Below are 26,816 nucleotides of genomic sequence, written 5' to 3'. Positions count from 1 at the left end.
ATAATAGTCATTCTAACAGGAGGGATGGGATGTCTCATTGTGCTTCTAACATGGACATACATGATGGTCCCAGATTTGTAGCATTTTATATGTCTGTCTATATATCTTCTTTTAATAATTTATAGAAATGATATAAATTTTAAAATTTATCATTTTATTTAAGAACTTGTCTTTATGTATTTGTCCAAAACCACAAAGAGACTGAGACCTACAGTGATCTTCTAATTTCTCGGTCACTTCCCAGATGACTACAGAAGCTTTAGATGGGTGAGCTGACAGCCAGGTGCTTGGAATTTTGTCCAGGTCTCCCACGTGGGACTACTTGGAACTTCACCTACGGCCTCCCAGAGTGTGCTTAGGCAGGAATCTGAAACTGGAACCAAACTAGGACACAGCACTAACCATCCTGACGCGGGAGGCAGGAATCTCACAGGCTCACTCCAGTGCTGCTCCTGTCACCACCTTATCATCACTGCATTTAAACAATTGATTTCTTCCCTTGGGATTCAGTTGCTTCAGATCATTCAACATTAGGAAACAGGCTCCTAATCATATGTATAATTAATCTTCAATTTATTTTAAGTATTTATTTTATTTTAGAGACAGTGTTATAGCAAGAGAGGAAGAGACCAACAGATGGAGAGAGAATCTTACATCCACTGGTTTCCTTCCTGAATGGCTGCAAAGGCTGGGAAGGCTGAGCCTAAAGCCAGGAGCCTGGAACTTCCCCCAGTTTCACACAGGGCTGGAAGGGGACAAACACTTTGGTCATGGTAGACAGTGATCACCATTGCACTTCCTCCCTCTGTCAGTTCAAGCTTGTGGACTGCATATATAGCTAATGTCACATACTATGTGTCCACATGTACCGGGAATATTTCTGTTAGCATATTATGCTCCAGGCTGACCCGCGTTTCATAATGACAGAACAACCTCCTTTTTAATACTGAATAATATTCCATGTCCTAATGTGAAAGAATCCATTCACTGTTCTATGAACACTTGTTTATTGTAGACTGAACTATTGTGAACAAAGCTGCATGACATGAACACAGGACTGTGGGTGAATTGTGACACAGTGACTTCTATCCAGTGCTTGACCTGAACTCAGAGTCAAGGTTACAGAACAGGGAAGAGGGGGAACACAGGCGATGGCTGATACCAGGGCACAAAGCACCACTCAAAGGCAGGAATAATTCTGCCCACACCACAGTGGGCTGACTCAGTTCACCACAACACACGACAGGTTCCACAAATAACTAGAACTGAGGCCTCCAGGCCTCCCAACAGAGTGATGGAAAGGAGGTGGAAATGTGCCTGACACTGAGTTGATCTGTGCCCATTTCTACCATGCACATTCCAATAGCACACTACACCCCACTACCATGTACAGTGTTCGTGTTCAGCAACAGTTTTAAACAGTTTAAACAGTTTTTAAACTTTAAGGCAATGGATGAACAAGGAAACAAAACATAGTTAACCTTAAAAAAATCCATTTGCAGGCCTTCACCTGTTTAAAAGTGGGTGACAGGCATTAGGACAAAATAGGCTAAGTCCTACTAGGGGCACCCCTGTTCTCATCAGAGAAATTACTGAGTGTATCCTCATGGCTTCCCACATTTTCCCTCACAATGTATCATGGGAAACTGTAGATGATGCTACACATGAATGAACCCTTACCCCTGAGGTTGGAAATACAGACAGAGTTTCTTGCTCCCGGGTTCAGAAAGACTAACTCCTAGATGTCATAGGCATTTGGGATGTCTGGGGCTGTCACTCAAAGGCAGATATCTCCCATTGTCACCTTTTCTGTTCATCTCTACATTTCTGTATCTCTCTCCTCTTCATCTATCACTGTCCCAATGTCTTTCATATAGATGATAAGGAACCAATGGTTATTTAAATAAATGGGGGACATGATATTGCTAACTCTGGATATTAAGGGTACACACATATTAGAATGAAGCAACCTATTTGCCTTCAACTTTTTAAAATAATGATAAGATAAAAATTCATATGATCTGAATCCTATCACAGCCATCACTCTACATACCCAGGACACCACATCTGCCCTGGGCCCTGTCCTGTCTGAGGCGTCTACCTCATGCCTGCTATATAGGGGCAGCACATGCAAATAGGGCCTCCCTCTGCCCATGAAAACCAGCCCAGCCCTCACCCTGCAGCTCTGGCACAGGAGCTCCAGCCCCAGCACTCCCAGGTGTCCACTCAGTGATCCCACTCAACACAGACGCTCACCATGGAGACTGGGCTGCGCTGGCTTCTCCTGGTCACTGTGCTCAAAGGTAATGATGGGGAACGCGGGGCACTGAGTCTGGGAGAGGACGTGAGTGAGAGACACAGAGAGTGTGAGTGACAGCTTCCTGACCATGTCTTCTGTGTTTGCAGGCGTCCAGTGTCAGTCGTTGGAGGAGTCCGGGGGAGGCCTGGTCCAGCCTGGGGCATCCCTGACACTCACCTGCACAGCCTCTGGATTCTCCTTCAGTAGCGGCTACTACATGTGCTGGGTCCGCCAGGCTCCAGGGAAGGGGCTGGAGTTGACCGGATGCATTTATACTAGTAGTGGTAGCACTTACTACGCGAGCTGGGCGAAAGGCCAATTCACCATCTCCAAAACCTCGACCACGGTGGATCTGAAAATGACCAGTCTGACAGCCGGGCACACGGCCACCTATTTCTGTGCGAGAGACACAGTGAGGGGCCCTCAGGCTGAGCACAGACAAACCTCCCTGCAGGGGTGCACAGTTCCACCAGGGGGCGCACAAGACGCACTGAGCCCAGATTCTGGTCATGCGCAGGCGCAGAGGGAGATGAAGCCCTGGTTTCCTGTAGGGATGGGGTTTCCTCTCCTGCAACAGTTTTGAGGGAAGAATTCTACTTTATGATTCTGTCCTTCCCAACTTCAATGACGGAGAGAAAGTTTCATGTAAAAGGAAGAAGTCCTAATTGAACAATTTGGTTCATGGACAGCGACTGTGCTCACCAGGGTCAGAGATGTGGGAATATTGAGGACACTGTTGAGTCTCTTCCAACCTGATGCAGGACAGCACCCTCAGGGCACTGAAAGCTTTGGACAGTTTCAGTTTTCCCTGTATCACCAGGGACAGCTGAGACAGGGCCGTTGATCTGTTAAACAGCAACTATTCCACTCATCCCTCTCCTGCCACAACCAGCAAGTGTGCACTGAACCAACCTTTGACTTTACATGTGGGTGATCCACACTCACTTTCTGCAGACTTTAACCCGACCTGCATTTCCCCTTTAATCCTGGAACAGTCTGTGGTCCCTGTGTGAACGTCACAGCACTCAGGAAGGTACTGCAGCTCAGCTGTGTCTCAGGCTGAGCTTCTGCAGGCACCTGTGAAGCCTACAGGGACTTCCTCATCCTCTAGGTCCTGGCACCCTCCTGGGGGGCTCACTGCATGAACTCAGGATGGGAAATGCCCTGGACATCAGCAGTCAAGGTCATAACAGAATTGAAAGTGTTGGGTGTGCACTTCCAGGTGATCTGGTTCTGCTCCAGTGTCGTGGGACCCCTGCACCTGCTGTGGTTCAGGGAGAGCAGAAAGTGGGACACACAGTGGCTGTGCACTCTGGGGCTGGAGTCCACATCACGGGGAGCTGTGTCTTTGGCTGCAGCATGATGACCAGTGTCCTGAGGCTGACACACAGCTGCAGGAAGAGCCAGTCCCAGAGACCATTTGTCCAGAGTCCCTGCTCTTCACTCCATGTCTATTTTGATTGAGTCATCAATCCATTTGGAGTCTTTCTTTAATATATAGAGGGAGACACCCAGGCTGCATATCACATTGCTGGATGGAGCATATTTGCACACTTTCCCACACTTGTAACTGACAATGCACCCTGGAAGACAGTAGATGATGGATCTGTTATGAGGCCCCATCACCAAGGTGGGAACACTGGTGCAGTTCCATGCTCCTGGGTTCCAGCTGCCAAGTCTTGGGTCCACTGCCTTTATTTATCATCTCCATAAAACATTGGCAAACACAACACCAGTATTCAGAGTGTTGAATCTTCATGATTGGACATTGTTCACCCTTTTATCCCACGTAGGTAGAATCACATATTATGTGTCTTCCTGGACTGGATGGTTAGCAGAGTGTACTTTTACTGACATATTATCCTAGGCACATTATTCTCCAGGGTCATCCAAGTTGTCCAAACTTATAGAATTTCTTTCTCTGTACTGCTTGTAAACTTCCTTTTAAAATGTAACTTTGTCCATTTCTTTCATTATCCATTCTTGCTTCCATGAGATGTCACTGGATCACATGTGTGAACTCTTTTGAATGACGGTGCTTTAAATGAACAAGGAACTGCAGAGGTGTTTGCCACACTGACTGTAGATCCCGTGGACACCTCCCTGGGATTTCATATTCATTGTACCATGCAATGGTGTTTGAAGATCATGTAATATTTCTATTTCTCAGTTTTTGATGCTTTTCCATACGGTTTTACTAATTAACGTGACACAGACTTGTACCAGTGTTATCATCTCTCTCTACCTCCATAAAACATGTCAGCTCTAGTATGTCTGGTAATAGCCATTCTAACACGAGCGATGGGATTTCTCATGCTTCTAACATGGACATACATGTTGGTCCCAAATTGATAGCATTTTATATGTCTGTCTATATATCTTCTTTTAATAATTTATAGATGATATAAATTTTAAAATTTATCCTTTTATTTGAGAACTTGTCTTTATGTATTTATCCAAAACCACAGAGAGACTGAGAATGACAGTGATCTTCTAATTCCTGCGTCACTTCCCCAATGGCTACAAAAGATTCAGCTGGATGAGGCAACAGCCAGGTGCTTGGAATTCTGTCCAGGGCTCCCACATGGGAGTACTTGGAACTTCACCTACGACCTCCCAGAGGGGCTTAGGCAGGAATCTGAAACTGAAACCAAACTAGGACACAGCACTCAGCATCCTGACACGGGAGGCAGGAATCCCACAGGCTCACTCCAGTGCTGCTCCTGTCTCCACCTTATCATCACTGCATGTACACAATTGATTTCTTCCCTTGGGATTCAGTTGCTTCAGATCATTCAACATTAGGAAACAGGCTCCAAATCATATGTATAATTAATCTTTCATTTATTTTAAGTGTTTTATTTTAGAGACAGTGTTATAGCAAGAGAGGAAGAGACCAACGGATGTAGAGTGAGGCTTCCGTCCACTGGTTCACTTCGTGAATGGCTCAAAGGCTATGATGTCTGAGCCTGAAGCCAGGAGCCTGGAACTTCCTCCAGTTTCCCACAGGGCTGGAAGGGGACAAACACTTGGGTCATGGTAGACAGTGATCACCATTGCACTTCCTCCCTCTGTGAGTTCAAGCTTGTGCACTGCATATATAACTAATGTCACATACTATGTGTCCACATCTACCTGGATTATATCTTTTAGTATGTATGCTCTAGGCGGACTCACATTTCCTAATGACAGAACAATCTCCTTCTTAACACTGAATAATATCCATATCCAAGTGGGAAAGAATGCATTCACTGTTTTATGCGCACTTGTTCTTTGTAGACTGAACTATTGGGAACACAGCTGCATTACATGAACGCAGGACTGCAGGTGAATTGTGACTCAGTGACTTCTACCCAGTGCTTGACCTGAACTAAGAGTCATGGTTACAGAACAGGGAAGGGGGGGAACACAGGAAGGCTGATACCAGGGCACAAAGCACCACTCACAAGAGGAATAACTCTGCTCCACACCACAGTGGGCTGACCAGTTCACTAGAACACACATCACTTTTCACAAATAACTAGAACTGGGGCCTCCAGGCTGCCCAACTCAGAGTGATTGAAAGGAGGTGGAAATGTGAATGACAGTGAGTTGATCTGTGCCCATTTCTACGACACACAGATTCCAATAGCACACTACACCCCACTACCATGTACAGTGTTCTGTGTTCAGCAACAGTTTGAAACTAAGGCAATGAATGAATAAGGGAACAAACATAGTTAACCTTAAAAAATCCACTTGCAGTCTTTCAACTGTCTTAAAGTGGGCAGCAGGCATTAGGACAAAATTGACTAAGTCCCCACTAGGGACACCCGTGTTCCCATGAGAAAACTGACTGAGCGCAGCCTCACGGCTTCCCACACTTTTCCCTCATAATGTATCATGGGAAACTGTAGGTGACGCTACAAGCAAATGAACCCCTATGTCTGACATTGGAATTACAGTCACATTTTCTTGCTCCAGGATTCAGAAAGACTAACTCCTAGATGTCATAGGCATTTGGGATGTCTGGGGCTGTCAACCCAAAGGCAGAAAATTCCCATTGTCACCTTTTCTGTCCATTTCTACATTTCTGTATCTCTCACCCCTTCTCTCTCTATCACTGTCCCAATGTCTTTCATATAGATGAAAAGGAACTAATGGGTATTAAAATAAATGAGGGACATGACATTGCTAACTCTGGATATTAAGGGTACACACTAAATTAAGATGAAACAATGTATTTGCATTCAACTTTTTAAAATAATGATAACATAAAAATTCACATGATCTTAATTCTATCATAGCCATCACCCTACATACCCAGGACACCCACATCTGCCCTGGGCGCTGTCCTGTCTGAGGCATCTGACCCCAAGCCTGCTATATAGGGGCAGCACATGCAAATAGGGCCTCCCTCTGCCCATGAAAACCAGCCCAGCCCTCACCCTGCAGCTCTGGCACAGGAGCTCCAGCCCCAGGACTCCCAGGTGTCCACTCAGTGATCACACTCAACACAGACGCTCACCATGGAGACTGGGCTGCGCTGGCTTCTCCTGGTCGCTGTGCTCAAAGGTAATGATGGGGAACGCGGGGCACTGAGTCTGGGAGAGGACGTGAGTGAGAGACCCAGAGACTGTGAGTGACAGCTTCCTGACCATGTCTTCTGTGTTTGCAGGTGTCCAGTGTCAGCAGCAGCTGGAGGAGTCCGGGGGAGGCCTGGTCAAGCCTGGAGGAACCCTGACACTCACCTGCACAGTCTCTGCATTATCCCTCAGTAGCAATGCAATAAACTGGGTACTGCAGGCTCCAGGGAAATGGCTGGAATATATCGCAACCATTGGTAGTAGTGTAGCACATACTACGCGAGCTGGGCAAAAAGCCGATCCACCATCACCAGCAACACCAACCTGAACACGGTGGATCTGAAAATGACCAGTCTGACAGGCGCGGACAGGGCCACCTATTTCTGTGCCAGAGTCACATGAGGGGCCCTCAGGCTGAGCACAGACAAACCTCCCTGCAGGGGCGCGCGGCTCCACCAGGGGGCGCACTAGACGCACTGAGCCCAGATTCTGGTCATGCACATGTGCAGAGGGAGATGAATCCCTGGTTCCTGTCAGGGAATTGGGGTTTCCTCTCCTGTAAGAGTTCTGAGGGAAGAATTCTACTTTATGATTCTGTCCCTTCCAACTTCACTGACGGAGAGAAAGTTTGATGTAAAAGGAAGAAGTCCTAATTGAACAATTTGGATCATGGACAGCGACTGTGCTCACCAGGGTCAGAGATGTGGGAATATTGAGGACACTATTGAGTCTCTTCCAACCTGATGCAGGACAGCACCCTCAGGGCACTGAAAGCTTTGGACAGTTTCAGTTTTCCCTGTATCACCAGGGACAGCTGAGACAGGGCCGTTGATCTGTTAAACAGCAACTATTCCACTCATCCCTCTCCTGCCACAACCAGCAAGTGTGCACTGAACCAACCTTTGACTTTACATGTGGGTGATCCACACTCACTTTCTGCAGACTTTAACCCGACCTGCATTTCCCCTTTAATCCTGGAACAGTCTGTGGTCCCTGTGTGAACGTCACAGCACTCAGGAAGGTACTGCAGCTCAGCTGTGTCTCAGGCTGAGCTTCTGCAGGCACCTGTGAAGCCTACAGGGACTTCCTCATCCTCTAGGTCCTGGCACCCTCCTGGGGGGCTCACTGCATGAACTCAGGATGGGAAATGCCCTGGACATCAGCAGTCAAGGTCATAACAGAATTGAAAGTGTTGGGTGTGCACTTCCAGGTGATCTGGTTCTGCTCCAGTGTCGTGGGACCCCTGCACCTGCTGTGGTTCAGGGAGAGCAGAAAGTGGGACACACAGTGGCTGTGCACTCTGGGGCTGGAGTCCACATCACGGGGAGCTGTGTCTTTGGCTGCAGCATGATGACCAGTGTCCTGAGGCTGACACACAGCTGCAGGAAGAGCCAGTCCCAGAGACCATTTGTCCAGAGTCCCTGCTCTTCACTCCATGTCTATTTTGATTGAGTCATCAATCCATTTGGAGTCTTTCTTTAATATATAGAGGGAGACACCCAGGCTGCATATCACATTGCTGGATGGAGCATATTTGCACACTTTCCCACACTTGTAACTGACAATGCACCCTGGAAGACAGTAGATGATGGATCTGTTATGAGGCCCCATCACCAAGGTGGGAACACTGGTGCAGTTCCATGCTCCTGGGTTCCAGCTGCCAAGTCTTGGGTCCACTGCCTTTATTTATCATCTCCATAAAACATTGGCAAACACAACACCAGTATTCAGAGTGTTGAATCTTCATGATTGGACATTGTTCACCCTTTTATCCCACGTAGGTAGAATCACATATTATGTGTCTTCCTGGACTGGATGGTTAGCAGAGTGTACTTTTACTGACATATTATCCTAGGCACATTATTCTCCAGGGTCATCCAAGTTGTCCAAACTTATAGAATTTCTTTCTCTGTACTGCTTGTAAACTTCCTTTTAAAATGTAACTTTGTCCATTTCTTTCATTATCCATTCTTGCTTCCATGAGATGTCACTGGATCACATGTGTGAACTCTTTTGAATGACGGTGCTTTAAATGAACAAGGAACTGCAGAGGTGTTTGCCACACTGACTGTAGATCCCGTGGACACCTCCCTGGGATTTCATATTCATTGTACCATGCAATGGTGTTTGAAGATCATGTAATATTTCTATTTCTCAGTTTTTGATGCTTTTCCATACGGTTTTACTAATTAACGTGACACAGACTTGTACCAGTGTTATCATCTCTCTCTACCTCCATAAAACATGTCAGCTCTAGTATGTCTGGTAATAGCCATTCTAACACGAGCGATGGGATTTCTCATGCTTCTAACATGGACATACATGTTGGTCCCAAATTGATAGCATTTTATATGTCTGTCTATATATCTTCTTTTAATAATTTATAGATGATATAAATTTTAAAATTTATCCTTTTATTTGAGAACTTGTCTTTATGTATTTATCCAAAACCACAGAGAGACTGAGAATGACAGTGATCTTCTAATTCCTGCGTCACTTCCCCAATGGCTACAAAAGATTCAGCTGGATGAGGCAACAGCCAGGTGCTTGGAATTCTGTCCAGGGCTCCCACATGGGAGTACTTGGAACTTCACCTACGACCTCCCAGAGGGGCTTAGGCAGGAATCTGAAACTGAAACCAAACTAGGACACAGCACTCAGCATCCTGACACGGGAGGCAGGAATCCCACAGGCTCACTCCAGTGCTGCTCCTGTCTCCACCTTATCATCACTGCATGTACACAATTGATTTCTTCCCTTGGGATTCAGTTGCTTCAGATCATTCAACATTAGGAAACAGGCTCCAAATCATATGTATAATTAATCTTTCATTTATTTTAAGTGTTTTATTTTAGAGACAGTGTTATAGCAAGAGAGGAAGAGACCAACGGATGTAGAGTGAGGCTTCCGTCCACTGGTTCACTTCGTGAATGGCTCAAAGGCTATGATGTCTGAGCCTGAAGCCAGGAGCCTGGAACTTCCTCCAGTTTCCCACAGGGCTGGAAGGGGACAAACACTTGGGTCATGGTAGACAGTGATCACCATTGCACTTCCTCCCTCTGTGAGTTCAAGCTTGTGCACTGCATATATAACTAATGTCACATACTATGTGTCCACATCTACCTGGATTATATCTTTTAGTATGTATGCTCTAGGCGGACTCACATTTCCTAATGACAGAACAATCTCCTTCTTAACACTGAATAATATCCATATCCAAGTGGGAAAGAATGCATTCACTGTTTTATGCGCACTTGTTCTTTGTAGACTGAACTATTGGGAACACAGCTGCATTACATGAACGCAGGACTGCAGGTGAATTGTGACTCAGTGACTTCTACCCAGTGCTTGACCTGAACTAAGAGTCATGGTTACAGAACAGGGAAGGGGGGGAACACAGGAAGGCTGATACCAGGGCACAAAGCACCACTCACAAGAGGAATAACTCTGCTCCACACCACAGTGGGCTGACCAGTTCACTAGAACACACATCACTTTTCACAAATAACTAGAACTGGGGCCTCCAGGCTGCCCAACTCAGAGTGATTGAAAGGAGGTGGAAATGTGAATGACAGTGAGTTGATCTGTGCCCATTTCTACGACACACAGATTCCAATAGCACACTACACCCCACTACCATGTACAGTGTTCTGTGTTCAGCAACAGTTTGAAACTAAGGCAATGAATGAATAAGGGAACAAACATAGTTAACCTTAAAAAATCCACTTGCAGTCTTTCAACTGTCTTAAAGTGGGCAGCAGGCATTAGGACAAAATTGACTAAGTCCCCACTAGGGACACCCGTGTTCCCATGAGAAAACTGACTGAGCGCAGCCTCACGGCTTCCCACACTTTTCCCTCATAATGTATCATGGGAAACTGTAGGTGACGCTACAAGCAAATGAACCCCTATGTCTGACATTGGAATTACAGTCACATTTTCTTGCTCCAGGATTCAGAAAGACTAACTCCTAGATGTCATAGGCATTTGGGATGTCTGGGGCTGTCAACCCAAAGGCAGAAAATTCCCATTGTCACCTTTTCTGTCCATTTCTACATTTCTGTATCTCTCACCCCTTCTCTCTCTATCACTGTCCCAATGTCTTTCATATAGATGAAAAGGAACTAATGGGTATTAAAATAAATGAGGGACATGACATTGCTAACTCTGGATATTAAGGGTACACACTAAATTAAGATGAAACAATGTATTTGCATTCAACTTTTTAAAATAATGATAACATAAAAATTCACATGATCTTAATTCTATCATAGCCATCACCCTACATACCCAGGACACCCACATCTGCCCTGGGCGCTGTCCTGTCTGAGGCATCTGACCCCAAGCCTGCTATATAGGGGCAGCACATGCAAATAGGGCCTCCCTCTGCCCATGAAAACCAGCCCAGCCCTCACCCTGCAGCTCTGGCACAGGAGCTCCAGCCCCAGGACTCCCAGGTGTCCACTCAGTGATCACACTCAACACAGACGCTCACCATGGAGACTGGGCTGCGCTGGCTTCTCCTGGTCGCTGTGCTCAAAGGTAATGATGGGGAACGCGGGGCACTGAGTCTGGGAGAGGACGTGAGTGAGAGACCCAGAGACTGTGAGTGACAGTGTCCTGACCATGTCGTCTGTGTTTGCAGGTGTCCAGTGTCAGGAGCAGCTGAAGGAGTCCGGGGGAGGCCTGGTCACGCCTGGAGGAACCCTGACACTCGCCTGCACAGCCTCTGGATCCGACATCAGTAGCTACAGCATTGGCTGGGTCCGCCAGGCTCCAGGGAAGGGGCTGGAAAACATCGGATACATTAGTAGTGGTGGTAGCGCATATTACGCGAGCTGGGTGAATGGTCGATTCACCATCTCCAAAACCTCGAGCACGGTGGATCTGAAACTGACCAGTCTGACAGGCGCGGACACGGCCACCTATTTCTGTGCAAGAGACACAGTGAGGGGCCCTCAGGCTGAGCCCAGACACAAACCTCCCTGCAGGGGCTCGCAGCTCCACCAGGGGGCGCATAAGATCCACTGAGCCCGGATTGGTCCTGCACAGGCGCAGAGGGAGATGAAGCCCTGGTTTCCTGTCAGGGAACTGGGGTTTCCTCTCCTGTAACAGTTTTGAGGGAAGAATTCTACTTTATGATTCTGTCCCTTCCAACTTGACTGACGGATTGAAAGTCTGATGTAAAAGGAAGAGGTCCTAAATGAACAATTTGGTTCATGGACAGCGACTGTGCTCACCAGGGTCAGAGATGTGGGAAATATTGAGGACTATTGAGTCTCTTCCAACCTGACTCAGGACAGCACCCTCAGGGCACTGAAAGCTTTGGACAGTTTCAGTTTTCCCTGTATCACCAGGGACAGCTGAGACAGGGCCGTTGATCTGTTAAACAGCAACTATTCCACTCATCCCTCTCCTGCCACAACCAGCAAGTGTGCACTGAACCAACCTTTGACTCTACATGTGGGTGATCCACACTCACTTTCTGCAGACTTTAACCCGACCTGCATTTCCCTTTAATCCTGGAACAGTCTGTGGTCCCTGTGTGAATGTCGCAGCACTCAGGAATGTACTGCTGCTCAGCTGTGTCTCAGGCTGAGCTTCTGCAGGCACCTGGGAAGCCTACAGGGACTTCCTCATCCTCTAGGTCCTGGCACCCTCCTGGGGGGCTCCCTGCCTGAACTCAGGAGGGAAATGCACTGGACATCAGCAGTCAAGGTCATCACTGAATGGAAAGTGTTGGGTGTGCACTTCCGGTTGATCTGGTTCTGCTCCAGTATCGTGGGACCCCTGAACCTGTTATGGTTCAGGGAGAGCAAAAAGTTGGACACACAGTGGCTGTGCACTCTGGGGCTGGAGTCCACATCACGGGGAGCTGTGTCTGTGGCTGCAGCATGATGACCAGTGTCCTGAGGCTGAATCACAGCTGCAGGAAGAGCCAGTCCCAGAGACCATGTGTCCAGAGTCCCTGCTCTTCACTCCATGTCTATGCTGACTGGAGTTATCGCTCCACTTTAGTCTTTCATCTATTTAGAGAGGGATACATCCATGCTGCATATCACAGTGCTGGATGTAGCCCATTTTCACACTTTCCCATACTTGTACTGACAATGCACCCTGGAAGACAGTAGATGATGGATCTGTTATGAGGCCCCATCACCAAGGTGGGAACACTGATGCAGTTCCATGCTCTTGGTTCCACCAGCCAAGCCTGAGTACACTGCCTTCATTTATCATCTCCATAAAACACTGGCAAACACAACACCAGCATTCAGAGATCTGAATCTTCATGATTTCCCATTTTTGCCATTTCATTATCATTAAATATTTGATAAACAATATTTAGTATAGAATATGAAGTTCAATGATATGTGTTGAATAAATGAATGTATACTGAGTGGAATAATGAAGTCAGACTTACTGACATGTTTATCACAAAACCCATGTTTTCATGGTAGAATATCTTTTGCCTAATGTCTTAGAATTCTGCAGACACTATATTCGCTTCACTGCTATCACCATGCTGCACAGTAGACCCCTCAGTGTGTGGATCCTGTGGGACTGAAACTCTGACCTTGCTCCTTCGTCTCCTCTGTTCCTCCCAAGCACAGACGTTGGTCTTCAACATTGAACTTCTGGCTTGTTAGTTCATCCTTTTTATCCCATGTAACTAGCATCACATATTATTTGGCTTCTTGGCCTGGATGGTTTACCAGAGTGTACTTATCCTGACATATTATCCTTGGATGTTATTCTCCAGGATAATCAATGTTATCCAAGATACCAGAATTTCTTCCTCTTTACAGCCATGTAAACTTCCTGTTAAAATATAACTCTGTCCATTTGTCCATTATCCATTCCTTCTTCAACGCTAATTTCACTGGATTATATGTGTGAACTCTCGAGACTGACGCTGCTTTAATTGAACATGGGACTGCAGAGCTATTTGCCACAGTGACTGCACATCCCGTGGTCTCCTCCCTGGGATTTTATATTCCTTCTACCAGGAATGCTGTTGGAGGATCCTGTGATAATTCTATTTCTCAGCTTCTGATGTTTTCCATGAAAGCTTTCCTAATTTACCTGACTCCAGCCTTTACCAGGTTATCTTCTCTCTCTTCCTGCACAACATGTGTCAGCTCTGGTATGTCTGGTGATACTCAGTCTAACAAAGGGATGGGATATCTCATTGTTTCTCCAACATGTACGTGCATGATGATCCCAGATTTAAAGCATTCTTGTACGTTTGCCTTTACATATTTTCTTTAAAAAATTACAGATATACTTTTACCTCTTTTAAAACTTGCATTTGTCCAAAAAGAAAAAGAGACAGAGACAGACAACAGTGATCTACTGAATCCTGGGTAACTTCCTAGATGCCCATAAAAGCTGGCATTTGGTAAGACCGTAGCCAGGTGCATGGAATTCAGTCCAGGTCTCACACATGGGATTAACTCAGACTTCTCGTACTGCCTCCCAGAGTGCACATTGGAGGAGTCTGAAATTGCGACCTAAATTGGGACATAAACCTATGCATCCTGATGGGGGAGGCAGGAATCCCACAGGCTAACTTCAATGCTGCTCCTGTCACCCACGTTGTCAGTCACTGCATTTGAAAAAATTGATTGCTTCCCCTGTGATTCAGTTCCATGAGTTCATTCAACATTTGGATCATGGCTCCTAACCATATATACAATTATCTTTCATTTATTTTAAAAATCTATCTATTTGATTTGAAAGGCAGTGTTATGGCAAGAGAGGAAGAGACCAGCAGAGGGAGAGAGAAGCTTCCATCCACTGGTTTCCTTCCTGAATGGCTGCAAAGGCTGGGGAAGGGCAAGACTGTAGCCAGGAGCCTGAACTTCCTCCAGTTTCCCACGAGGCTTGAAGGGGACACACACTTGAGTCATCGTTGACAGAGTTCCCTGGTCCATGAGCAGGGAGCTGGATTTGAAGTGCAGCAAGCAGGGTCTGAACCCATGCTGCTGAGTGATGCTGCATAGGGATGGCAGCTTAACCTGTGGGGCCAAATGTTGGACAACCCATGTGTGACCTGAAAATGCTTTCTCCCCATCTGTGGTTGTCTTTGGTTCTTCTATTACTCTCTTTGTTACACAGGAGCTCTGTAGTTGGGTCCATTATCTTTTGCCTATTTTTGCTTGGTTGCCTATGCTTTGGAGATTATCAAAATATCACTGCCCAAACCAATGTCAGCTTGCTTTTGTCCAGTGTTTTCTTCTAGAACTTTACAGTCTCGGCTCTTGCCTGCAAGGCATTCCTCAAGTTCACTCTGTTCTAATCTCGTGTGAGATGACCACATAATTGAATTATTTTAGGTGCATTCAAGTGTCCCCAACCCCAGGCAACGACAGGAAACCCATCCCCATCCTGTGCTTTTGTCACCGTGCATTCTCAGAACTCACATTCTCAGAACGTGCTCCTTATTTCTAGGTTCTGTTCTGTCCCAGGGCTCTGGGTGTCTATGTTATCCCAGCACCAGGCCTGATTTCAGCTCAGATGTGATGACGCCTCCTGCTTTGCTATTTTTCCTCAAGACCATTCAGCCATCATGAACCATGTTTTTTCATGATAATTCTTGAAGTTGCTTCCTGGCCCTGTGAAGAACGGCAGGCTGTTTCACAGGAAATGCATTGAATCTGCAAATCACATTGTAGCTTGGCTATTTTAACAAGCTCATTCCCTCAAATCCATGACTACGTCATTCCAATTTACAGGTAATCTTCAGATTCCTTTTCACTTTTCAAATTATTATGTATTGCAGAAGTAGGAAGCAAGACTCCTATCTTACACCTTACACGAAAATCCACGCAAGATGAATTAAAGATCTAAATCTATGACCCTACACCACCCAGTTATTAGAGAACATTTAGGAAACCATGCAAGACACTGGCACAGGAAAAGAATTCTTGGAAAAGACCTGAGAAATAGGCAGTCAAAGACAAAATTAATAAATGGGATTATATCAAAATGAGAGGTCTCTGTATGGCAAAAGAATCACCCAGGAAATTGAAGAGACATCTGACAGAATGTGCAAAATATTTGAAGCTAAGCAACTGATATGGATTAATAACCAGAATCTACAGAGAGATTAAGAAATTCCAAACAACAAAAACAACTGAGTTAAGAGATGGGCCAAGAAAACAAACATTTTTCAAAAAAGAAAGTCCAAATGGCCAACAGACACAAGAAACAAAGCTCCGGATCACTAGCCATCAGGGCAAAGCCATCCATCATGCAGTACCCCATAGGGAGATGTATGGCACAAAAAGGTTTCTTGAGCTCACAGCTGTAGAGGCTGGAAGTCCAGGATCAGACAGTCAGCCATCCTAATATTGTGAACACCATGGCAGTCTTCAGGCATCCTAATATTGTGAACACGGATGGGAGGGACCCCATCCCCACACAGGACTTCAGATGAGACCAGGGCTGACTCTAGCAGCACTGTGCTCTGTGCTGAAGCTGGGGACCCAGGAGATCTACTGTGATCTCCTCCATAGCAGATTCCCCAGAAATGGACAAATCCCACTAGGCCTCACTCCCAGAGCTCCCTTCATTTCACCCATGGTCTCCCTGGGAGCACATCTAAACACAACGCCTTTAGGACACACTGAGCTGTGGTGGGATGAGAAGGCCATGCCTAGATGGCTGCTCGCAAGCGAGCATCAGTTACTCAGGGATGGCTTCAATGCCACCTGGCAATGGAGCCTGCCTGGCAACAGGCTGTGATTGGTTAGGCATAAACTGCCCCTTGACCAGATTGGCTGCCTCAGCTATATAAGCTGCTGTACCAATGAAATAATTGAGTCTGTGGGCTGCTTGCCTCTAACCTGCTTTCACCCAATTCCCAGGGTCCTTGTGGTGACTCCGCGCCTCTTGCCCCCACCATGCTCCTCCTCTCAGAACAAATCCATAGCAACACTGAGCCACACACATATCACAGAGGTTTGCTTCTATACCCATTGTAGGCCTGATGACGCAGAACGTACCAATCAGGATGAAGAAGCCAATTGTGTATCACAGTTATTTTGAGACTGCAGATGACTCAGAACCAGTTCTAAACACAGTTCATACAGACAGTTCCTTTTTGTTCCTTTTGCATACAGGCTATTGATCATACATTTGATACGAGAATAGTCACTTCCAATCGGTGTGTAGGCTGCTCACTTCTCAGTCAGTCTGTAATGCAGAAGCTCTGTAGTTCATGCAGCATCATGTGAAAATGTTTTCTTAGGTTGCTTGAAATTTGAATTCTGAAAGGGAAATCATGGCCAAACCATCATCAGGGAGATTTTGCCCTATGTTTCCTTTGGTAGTTTTACAAGGACATTATATCTGACATCAGATCCTGGTTAATTCCATACTTTTTATGTAAACATCCAGACCGTGCACCCCCTGCCAGTGCTGTTACGTTGGGGCCATGCTCAGCACTGATGGTGAGAGAACAAACCACATCCACCCCCAGCAGGCTGCTCCCAGCATTCCATGTGGTCCTGTTCAGGGCACTGGAGACCTCAGCTTCCTCCATGAGGCCCTGACGCTGAATCCACTCATGGCGTGGAATCATCACTGGATGCACTCCCCAGAGACGATGCCATTCCACGGCTCCCAGGCACCTGTGCATTTTATATGTTTGCCTTTATATCTCTTTTTAAACTTTAGATATGATATATCTATATATATCATATATATATATGATATATATCATTTTATTTAAAAACTTGTCTATATGCATTTGTCCAAAGCCACAAAGAGACTGAGAATGACAGTGATCCTCTAATTCCTGGTCACTTCCCCGATGGCTACAAAAGCTTCAGCTGGGTGAGGCAACAGCCTGGTGCTTGGAATTCTGTTCAGGGTTCCCACATGGGAGTACTTGGAACTTCACCTACGGCCTCCCAGAGTGTGCTTAGGCAGGAATCTGAAACTGGAACCAAACTAGGACACGGCACTAAGCATCCTGACATGGGAGACAGGAATCCCTCAGGCTCACTCCAGTGCTGCTCCTGAAACCACCTTATCAGTCACTGCATGTACACAATTGATTTCTTCCCTTGGGATTCAGTTGCTTGAGTTCATTCCACATTTGGAAATAGGCTCCTAATCATATGTATAATTAATCTTTCATTTTTTTAAGTATTTTATTTTAGAGACAATGTTATAGCAAGAGAGGAAGAGACCAACAGATGGAGAGAGAAGCTTCCGTCCACTGGTTCACTTCGTGAATGGCTGCAAAGGCTGGGATGGCTGAGCCTGAAGCCAGGAGCCTGAAACTTTCTCCAGTTTCCCACAGGGTTGGAAGGCAACAAACACTTGGGTCATGGTAGACAGTGATCACCATTGCACTTCCTCCCTCTGTGAGTTCAAGCTTGTGGACTGCATATATAACTAATGTCACATACTATGTGTCCACATGTACCAGGATTATTTCTGTTAGCATATTATGCTCCAGGCTAACCCACATTTCCTAATGACAGAATGACCTCCTTCTTAATACTGAATAGTAGTCCATGTCCTAATGTGAAAGAATCCATTCACTGTTCTATGCACATTTCGCTTAATTGTAGACTGAACTATTGTGAACACAGCTGCAACCTGAACTCAGGAATGCAGCTGAATTGTGACACAGTGACTTCTACCCAGTGCTTGACCTCATGGTTACAGAACAGGGAAGAGGGGGAACACAGGACGGCTGATACCAGGGCAGAAAGCACCACCAAAGGAAGGAATAATTCTGCCCACACAACTGTGGGCTGCCTCAGTTCACTAGAACCCAGATCATGTTCCACAAATAACTAGAACTGAGGCCTCCAGGCCTCCCTACTCAGAGTGATGGAAAGGAGGTGGAAATGTGAATGGCACTGAGTTGATCTGTGCCCATTTCTACAACAAACAGATTCCAATAGCACACTACACCCCACTACCATGTACAGTGTTCTGTGTTCAGGAACAGTTTGAAACTAAGGCAATGAATGAATAAGGGAACAAAACATAGTTATCAAAGGAATCCACTTGCAGTCTCATCTGTTTTAAAGTGGGCACAGGCATTAGGACATATTGGCTAAGTCCCCACTAGGGTCACCCGAGTTCCCATCAGAGAACTGACTGAGCCCAGCCTCACGGCTTCCCACACTTTTCCCTCATGATGCATCATGGGAAACTGTAGATGACACACACGTGAATGAGCCCCTACCACCAAAGTGGGAAACACAGACGCTGTTTTCTGTTCCAGGGTTTAGAAAGGCTGAGTCCTAGATGTTATAGGCATTTGGGATGTCAGGGGCTGTCAATCAAAAGGCAGAAATCTCCCATTGTCACCTTTTCTGTCTGTTTATACATTTCTGTCTCTCTCACCCCTATTCTCTATATCAATGTTCCGATGTCTTGATATAGATGATAATGAACCAATGGTTATTTAAAAATCGAAGGAAATGATATTGCTAACACTGGATATTAAAGGTACACATTGAATTAAAATGAAACAAGGTATTTGTTTCAACTGTTAAAAAACAATGATAATGTAAAAAGTCATATGATCTGAATCCTATTATACCCATCACCCTCACCCCCAGGACACCCACGTCTGCCCCAGGCCCTGTCCTGTCTGAGGCGTCTGACCCCATGCCTGCTATATAGGGGCAGCACATGCAAATAGGGCCTCCCTCTGCCCATGAAAACCTGCCCAGCCCTCACCCTGCAGCTCTGGCACAGGAGCTCAAGCCCCAGGACTCCCAGGTGTCCACTCAGTGATCCCACTCAACACAGACGCTCACCATGGAGACTGGGCTGCGCTGGCTTCTCCTGGTCGCTGTGCTCAAAGGCAATGATGGGGAATGCGGGGCACTGAGTCTGGGAGAGAACATGAGTGAGAGACACAGAGAGTGTGAGTGACAGTGTGCTGACCATGTCATCTGTGCTTGCAGGTGTCCAGTGTCAGGAGCAGCTGGTGGAGTCTGGAAGGGGTCTGGTCCAGCCTGGGGGATCCCTGAAACTCTCCTGCAAAGCCTCTGGAATCGCCTTCAGTAGCAACTGCATATGCTGGGTTCACCATTGTCTAGGGAAGGGCTGGAGTGGATCACATTGATTTTCACATTGATTTGTACTGACAATGCACCCTGGAAGACAGTAGATGATGGATCTGTTATGAGGCCCCATCACCAAGGTGGGAACACTGATGCAGTTCCATGCTCCTGGGTTCCAGCTGCCAAGCCTGAGTACACTGCCTTCATTTATCATCTCCTTAAAACATTGGGAAACACAACACCAGTATTCAGAGATCTGAATCTTCATGATTTGCCTCAGTTCACCACAACCAATGACAGGTTCCATGAATAACTAGAACTGTGGTCTCCAGGCCTCCAAACACAGAGTGATGGAAAGGAGGTGGAAATGTGCCTGACACTGAGTTGATCTGTGCCCTTTTCTACAACACACAGATTCCAATAGCACACTACACCCCACTACCATGTACAGTGTTCTGTGTTCAGGAACAGTTTAAAACTAAAGCAATGGATGAATAAAGAAAGAAATTGTAGTTAACCTTAAACGAATCCACTTGCAGTCTTTCATCTGTTTAAAAGTGTGCAGCAGGCATTAGGACAAAATTGACTAAGATCCCACTTGGGACACCCCTGTTCCCATCAGATTGTTGCTTGAGCCCATCCTCACAGTTTCCAATACTTTTTCCTGATAATGCATCATGGGAAACTGTAGATGACACTACAATTGAATGAGACCTTACCACCGATGTGGGACACACAGTTTTCTGCTCCAGGTTTTAGAAAGTCTAACTCCTAGATGTCTCAACATTTATGTTTCTCTCACTCCTTCTCTCTGTGTCACTGTTTCAATGTCATTAGAATAGTTAATAATGAACCAATGGTTATTTTAAAAACGAAGGACATGATACTGCTAACATGGGATATAAAGAGTACAAACATATTAAAGTGAAATGAGGTATTGCCTTCAAATGTTTAAAAATAATAAAGTAAAATTTGAGTTGATCTGAATCCTATCATAGCCAGAGATCTGCATATCTTCATGATTGGCCGTCATTGCCATTTCATATTCATAAATGTTTGATAAATAATATTTAATATAGACATATGAGTTACAATGATATGTGTTGAATAAATGAATGTATACTGAGTGGAATAATGAAGTCAGACTTACTGACATGTTTATCACAAAACCCACGTTTTTCATGGTAGAATGTCATTTGTCCAATGTCTTGGAATTCTCTAGACACTATATCCTCTTTACTGCTGTCACCATGCTGCACAGTAGATCCCTCAACATGTGGATCCTGTACGACTGAAACTCTGACCTTGCTCCCGTGTCTCCTCTGTTCCTCCCAAACACAGACGTTGGTCTTCACCATCAAACTTTTGCCTTTTTTTCTCTACTCCCAGACTCAGTATCTGCATTGTACTTCCTGCCTCTGTGAGCTCACAATTGCGGATTCCATATATAATTAAGATCATCAGGGCCGGTGCTGTGGTGTAGTGGGTAAAGACTCTGCCTTCAGTGCTGGCATCCCATATGGACACCAGTTGGAGTCCTGGCTGTTCCACTTCCAATCCAGCTCTCTGCTGTGGCCTGGGTAGGCAGTAGAAGATGGCTGACATCTTCAGCTCCCGTAATCCATGGGAGACCCAGTGCAGGCAACTGGCTCCTAGATTCAGATCAGTGCAGCCCTGACCATTGTTACCAATTGGAGAGGGAGTCCGTGGATGGAGGACTTCTCTCTCTCTCTCTCTCACTGCCTCTCCTTTCTCTGTGTATCTCTGATTTTAAAGAAATTAAATACATCTTTATAAAAATGAGAAAAATCACATGGTATGAAACCTTAATTTTTCAAAAAAAAAAAAAACAAAAACAAAAATAATTAACCTTAAGTGAATCCACTTGTACTCTTTCATCTGTAAAAGTGGGCAGCAGGAATTAGGACACAATTGGCTAAGTCCCCACCACAGACACCCTGTTCCCATAGAGTGCTGCTTCAGCTTGCCACACGGCTTCCCACACTTTGAAGATAAAGCATCATGGGAAACTGTACCTGACGCTACAAGCTAATGAGCTCCTACCACTGATGTAGGAAACACAGACCCAGTTTTTTGCTCTAGGATTTAGGAAGACCAACTCCTAGATGTTGTAGGCATTTGGTATTGTGGAGCTTTCAATCCAAAGGCAAAAATCCCCCATTGTCAACCCACTGTCCATCTCTACATTTCTGTTTCCCTCACCCATTCTCTCTCTGTCACTGTTCCAATGTCATTATCATAGTTAATAATGAAGCAAAGGTTATTTTTAAATGAAGGACCCGATATTGCTAATACTGGATATTAAGGGCACACACATATTGGAATGAAATGAAGTCGTTGCCTACAACTGGTAAAACAACAACAAGAAAAAAAAATCGTATGATCTGAATCCTATCATAGCCATCACCCTCACCCCCAGGACACCACATCTGCACTGGGCCCTGTCCTGTCTGAGGCATCTGACCCCATGCCTGCTATATAGGGGCAGCACATGCAAATAGGGCTCCCTCTGTCCATGAAAACCTGCCCAGCCCTCACCCTGCAGCTCTGGCACAGGAGCTCGAGCCGCAGGACTCCCAGGTGTCCACTCAGTGAGCGCACTCAACACAGACGCTCACCATGGAGATTGGGCTGCGCTGGCTTCTCCTGGTCGCTGTGCTCAAATGTAATGATGGGGAACTCGGGGCACTGAGTCTGGGAGAGGACGTGAGTGAGAGACACAGAGAGTGTGTGAGTGGCAGCTTCCTGACCACGTCGTATGTGTTTGCAGGTGTCCAGTGTCAGGAGGAGCTGGTGGAGTCCCGGGGAGGCCTGGTCACGCCTGGGGAATCTTTGAAACTCTTCCGCAAAGTCTCTGGATTCACCTTCAGTAGCAGCTACTGGATATGCTGGGTCCGCCAGGCTCCAGGGAAGGGGCTGGAGTGGATCGGGTGCATTTATACTGGTGATGGTAGCACATACTACGCGAGCTGGGTGAATGGCCGATTCACTCTCTCCAGAGAGAACAACCAGAACACGGTGTCTCTGCCAATGAACAGTCTGACAGCTGCGACACGACCCTGTATTACTGTGCAAGACAGCTGAGCCCAGACAGAAACCTCCCTGCAGGGGCGCGCGTCTCCACCAGGGGGCGCACAAGACTCACTGAGCACAGATTCTGGTCATGCACAGGCGCAGAGCGAGATGAAGCCCTGGTTTCCTGTCAGGGAATTGGGGTTTCCTCTCCTGTAACAGTTTTGAGGGAAGAATTCTTCTTTTATGATTCTGACCCTGCTACTGATTCTCTGACGTGGAGAAGTTTGATGTGACAGGAGAAGTCCTAAATGAACGAATCCAGGCTCAGCGGTCTCCAGGATCACCAGGATCAGAGATGTGGGAGGATCTGGGGACCTCGTGAGTGTTGTCCAGTCTGACAGGACAACGCTCTCAGGGCACTGCCAACTTTAGGACAATTTTACATTTCCCTTTAAAACCAGCGATAGCTGAGCCAGGGTTTGGGTTTAAAAATCTGCTATTTAATATCTCTTACCTGTCAAAACGAGCGAGTGTGCTGAACTGAACCAACCTTTCATTTTACACTGTGGGTGATAAACACTCACTTTCCACAGACTTTATTCACAATCTCCATTTACCATTTAATCCTAACACAGTCTGTGGTCCTTGTGTGAACGTCACAGCACTCAGGAATGTACTGCAGCTCAGCTGTGTCTCAGGCTGAGCTTCTGCAGGCACCTGGGAAGCCTACAGGGACTTCCTCATCCTCTAGGTTCTGGCACCCTCCTGGGGGGCTCCCTGCATGAACTCAGGAGGGAAATGCACTGGACATCAGCAGTCAAGGTCATCACTGAATGGAAAGTGTTGGGTGTGCACTTCCAGCTGATCTGGTTCTGCTCCAGTGTCATGGGACCCCCTGCACCTGCTGTGGTTCAGGGAGAGTAGAAAGTGAGACACACAGTGGCTGTGCACCATGGGGCTGGAGTCCACATCACGGGGAGCTGTGTCTGTGGCTCCAGCATGATGACCAGTGTCCTGAGGCTGAATCAAAGCTGCAGGAAGAGCCAGTCCCAGAGACCATGTGTCCAGAGTCCCTGCTCTTCACTCCATATCTATGCTGACTGGGTCATCGATCTATTTGTCATCTTTCCTCAGTATTATATAGGGAGACATCCATGCTGCATATCACAGTGCTGGATGCAGCCCATTTACACGCTTTCCCATACTTGTACTGACAATGCACCCTGGAAGACAGTAGATGATGGATCTGTTATGAGGCCCCATCACCAAGGTGGGAACACTGGTGCAGTTCCATGCTCCTGGGTTCCAGGTGCCAAGCCTTGAGTACAGCAACCTTTATTTGTCATCTCATTAAATCTCCTTATGAACTTCCTGTTAAAATATAACTCTGTCCATTTGTCCATTATCCATCCTTCTTCAATGCTAATTTTACTGGATTATATGTGTGAACTCTTGAGAATGATGCTGCTTTATTTGAACATGGGACTGCAGAGCTGTTTGCCATAGTGACTGCACATCACGTGGTCTCCTCCCTAGGATTTCATATTCCTTCTACCCAGGAATGGTGTTGGAGGATCCTGTGATAATTCTGTTTCTCAGCTTCTGATGTTTTCCATGAAAGCTTTCCTAATTTACCTGACTCCAGCCTTTACCAGGTTATCTTCTCTCTCTTCCTGCACAACATGTGTCAGCTCTGGTATGTCTGGTGATACTCAGTCTAACAAAGGGATGGGGTATCTCATTGTTTCTCCAACATGCACATGCATGATGATCCCAGATTTAAAGCATTTTGTATGTTTGCCTTTACATATTTTCTTTAAAAAATTACAGATATACTTTTACCTCTTTAAAACTTGTATTTGTGTATTTGTCCAAAAGGAAAAGAGGCAGAGACTGACAACAGTGATCTAGTGAATCCTGGATCATTTCCCAGATGCCCATAAAAGCTGAGTTGGGTCAGATCATAGCCAGGTACATGGAATTCAGTCCAGGTCTCACACATGGGATTAACTCAGACTTCTCGTACTGCATCCCAGAGTGCACATTGGCAGGAATCTGAAACTGGACCCAAGCTAGGACACAACATTCAGCATCTTGATGTGGGAGTAGGAATCACATGCTAACTACAGTGCTACTCCTGTCACCACCTTGTCAGTCACTGCATTTAAACAATTGATTCCTTCCCTTGGGATTCAGTTGCTTGAGTTCATTCAACATTTGGATCCAGGCTCTTAATCATATGTATAATTAATCTTCAATTTATTTTAAGTATCTATTTTATTTTAGAGACAGTGTTATAGCAAGAGAGGAAGAGACCAACAGATGGAGACAGAAGCTTCCGTCCACTGGTTCACTTCGTGAATGGCTGCAAAGGCTGGGATGGCTGAGCCAGAAACAAGCAGCCTGGAACTTCCTCCAGTTTCCCACAGGGCTGGAAGGGGACAAACACTTGGGTCATGGTAGACAGTGATCACCATTGCACTTCCTCCCTCTGTGAGTTCAAGCTTGTGGACTGCATATACAACTAATGTCACATACTATGTGTCCACATGTACCAGGATTATTTTAGCATATTATTTTAGCATATTATGGTGCAGCCTGAACCACGATCTCCTAGTGACAGAATGACCTCCTTCTTACTACTGAATAGTAGTCCATGTCCTAATGTGAAAGAATCCATTCACTGTTCTATGCACATTTCGCTTAATTGTAGACTGAACTATTGTGAACACAGCTGCAACCTGAACTCAGGAATGCAGCTGAATTGTGACACAGTGACTTCTACCAAGTGCTTGACCTCAACTCAGAGTGGTGATTACAGAACAGGGAAGAGGGGGAACACAGGACGGCTGATACCAGGGCAGAAAGCACCACCAAAGGAAGGAATAATTCTGCCCACACAACTGTGGGCTGCCTCAGTTCACTAGAACCCAGATGATGTTCCACAAATAACTAGAACGGTGGCCTCCAGGCCTCCCTACTCAGAGTGATGGAAAGGAGGTGGAAATGTGAATGGCACTGAGTTGATCTGTGCCCATTTCTGCAACACACAGATTCCAATAGCACACTACACCCCACTACCATGTACAGTGTTCTGTGTTCAGGAACAGTTTGAAACTAAGGCAATGAATGAATAAGGGAACAAAACGTAGTTATCCTAAAGGAAACCACTTGCAGTCTTTCATCTGTTTAAAAGTGGGCAGGAGGCACTAGGACAAAATTGGCTAAGTCCCCACTAGGGACACCCATGTTCCCATCAGAGAACTGACTGAGCCCAGCCACACGGTTTCCAACACTTTTCCCTCATAATGCATCATGGGAAACTGTAGATGACACACACGTGAATGAGCCCCTACCACCAAAGTGGGAAACACAGACGCTGTTTTCTGTTCCAGGGTTTAGAAAGGCTGAGTCCTAGATGTGATAGGCATTTGGGATATCAGGGGCTGTCAATCAAAAGGCAGATCTCCCATTGTCACCTTTTCTGTCTGTCTATACATTTCTGTCTCTCTCACCCCTATTCTCTATATCAATGTTCCGATGTCTTGATATAGATGATAATGAACCAATGGTTATTTAAAAATCGAAGGAAATGATATTGCTAACACTGGATATTAAAGGTACACATTGAATTAAAATGAAACAAGGTATTTGTTTCAACTGTTAAAAAACAATGATAATGTAAAAAGTCATATGATCTGAATCCTATTATACCCATCACCCTCACCCCCAGGACACCCACGTCTGCCCCAGGCCCTGTCCTGTCTGAGGCGTCTGACCCCATGCCTGCTATATAGGGGCAGCACATGCAAATAGGGCCTCCCTCTGCCCATGAAAACCTGACCAGCCCTCACCCTGCAGCTCTGGCACAGGAGC

The 26,816-nt window shown here is 46.0% G+C and overlaps 3 pseudogenes across 1 annotated transcript in view; all 3 read left to right on the top strand.

Moving 5' to 3' along the window:
- Positions 1-5,668, top strand: part of LOC127489185 (immunoglobulin heavy variable 3-23 pseudogene) — a 40,867-nt pseudogene extending 35,199 nt beyond the window's left edge. The window contains exons 2-3 of the transcript XR_016226678.1: positions 2,407-2,711; positions 5,579-5,668. The product of XR_016226678.1 is annotated as an immunoglobulin heavy variable 3-23 pseudogene (transcript). The remainder of the gene's footprint in view (positions 1-2,406; positions 2,712-5,578) is intronic.
- Positions 5,669-6,807: 1,139 nt separating this feature from the next.
- LOC127489184 (Ig heavy chain V-A2 region P-MU-3 pseudogene) lies at positions 6,808-7,266 on the top strand (annotated as a pseudogene).
- Positions 7,267-11,360: 4,094 nt separating this feature from the next.
- On the top strand, positions 11,361-11,895 carry LOC149120238 (immunoglobulin heavy variable 3-23 pseudogene; annotated as a pseudogene).
- Positions 11,896-26,816: the final 14,921 nt, after the last annotated feature.

The sequence above is a fragment of the Oryctolagus cuniculus genome, chromosome 20 (assembly GCF_051225735.1).
Source record: "Oryctolagus cuniculus isolate XC-2025 breed Fujian yellow rabbit chromosome 20, ASM5122573v1, whole genome shotgun sequence".
Taxonomy (NCBI): Eukaryota; Metazoa; Chordata; class Mammalia; order Lagomorpha; family Leporidae; genus Oryctolagus; species Oryctolagus cuniculus.
The sequence above is the reverse complement of the archived record's forward strand: the minus strand, read 5'-3'. Positions and strand labels throughout refer to the sequence as shown.